Below are 1632 nucleotides of genomic sequence, written 5' to 3'. Positions count from 1 at the left end.
ATGTATGTATATATATATATATATATATATGCATATATATATATTAAACAGTGCTCTCTGCCAGAAAATTTTGTACTAGATTTTGTGTGTGTGTGTGTGTGTGTGTGTCTGTTTGCCTTTCTAGAACTTTGGGAGAATGGAAAAAAAGATAAGTCCATATTGTATTAGAACATTAAACCTGGATGTTATGAATGGATCACCAAATATTTGCCATGTATTTCATACTTCTATTATTTCATTCCATATATATTTGCATTGTATTAACTTGAAAATATGTTTTGAGAAAAAAAATTCCTGATGTTGTCTTCTACTGCCTATGGCTAAGATTTATATATAATCATTAACTGGAAATTCTTTTCATAATCTTGATGAAAAATTATTTCTTCAAGTTCTTTAGTAAGAAATCATTGCTCTAGATTTTGTATTGCCGTACTCTACAAATCTTCCCATTTCCAATTCTATATTTAAGTTGTACACAGCAGCATTTCAGCTGAATTGAAGTTATACAAGCCAGAGTTGGGAGATAAAGAGACCTTGAATTATCATATTCCTTTGAAAATAATAAAGGTTTCTAATTAAGAATAGGTTCACACTGATGTAGTAACTTAGCATGTAAACACTTATTTAAAGGGGCTGGAGAGATGGCTCAGAGGTTAAGAGCACTGACTGCTCTTTCAGAGGTCCTGAGTTCAATTCCCAGCAACCACATGGTGGCTCACAACCATCTGTAATGAGATCTAATGCCCTCTTCTGGTGTGTCTGAACAGCAACAATGTACTCACATATATCAATAAATAAAATCTTAAAAAAACTCAACCCCCCCCCCAAAAAAAAAACCACTCATTTAAGTTGTACACAGTATTCAGTGCACTGGGATATTCTGAATCAATCTGCATTTATGAATATATCTCAGAAAGAACTATGTATACATGTTTGTGTACATGTGGACATGTGGACTGGTAAATGTACAACACCACAGGCACATAAGCTAATGAATATTCATCAGTACTCCCATATGACCCCAACATTTTGCAGTTGCTTTGCCTTCAGTGCCAGGATCAAAATATGTCATTCTGTAAAGATCAGATCCAATCTCCTTCTCAGGATCTTTAGTATTTTATTTATTTTGATATTGCATGATTTAGTTATAACTTTAGATTCATGTATTCGATGCACTTCTGTGTTGTCTTAGCAGATAAAGGCACTTGATGTCAAGCCTGTATACTGTAGTCAACCTCCTGGAACCTAGAGGTAAGGAGGAGAAATCTGACTCTTGTAAAGTTTCCTCTGCCCTCTATATGTGTACTATGGAGTGTATTCCCTACCAAATACATACTTTAATGCAAGAAAAAAGTAAAATTTCATTTTATGTGTATGGCTGTTTTCCCTGCAATTATGTCTGTGTAGCATGTGCCTAGAGGTGCCCTCAGAGGCTAAGGAAAAGCATCATGTATCTAGGACATGGTGTTACATACAGGTATATTGTGAGACTCCAAGTGATAGCTAGGAATTGAGCTTTGGTTGGTGTTCTACAAAAGCAGTAAGTGTTTTATTTTATTTTATTTTATTTTTAATTAGATATTTTCTTTATTTACATGTAAATTTCTCCTTTCCCAGTTTCCCCTCCAAAAA

The sequence above is a fragment of the Mastomys coucha genome, unplaced genomic scaffold (assembly GCF_008632895.1).
Source record: "Mastomys coucha isolate ucsf_1 unplaced genomic scaffold, UCSF_Mcou_1 pScaffold22, whole genome shotgun sequence".
NCBI lineage: Eukaryota > Metazoa > Chordata > Mammalia > Rodentia > Muridae > Mastomys > Mastomys coucha.
This window is presented reverse-complemented; position numbering follows the sequence as displayed.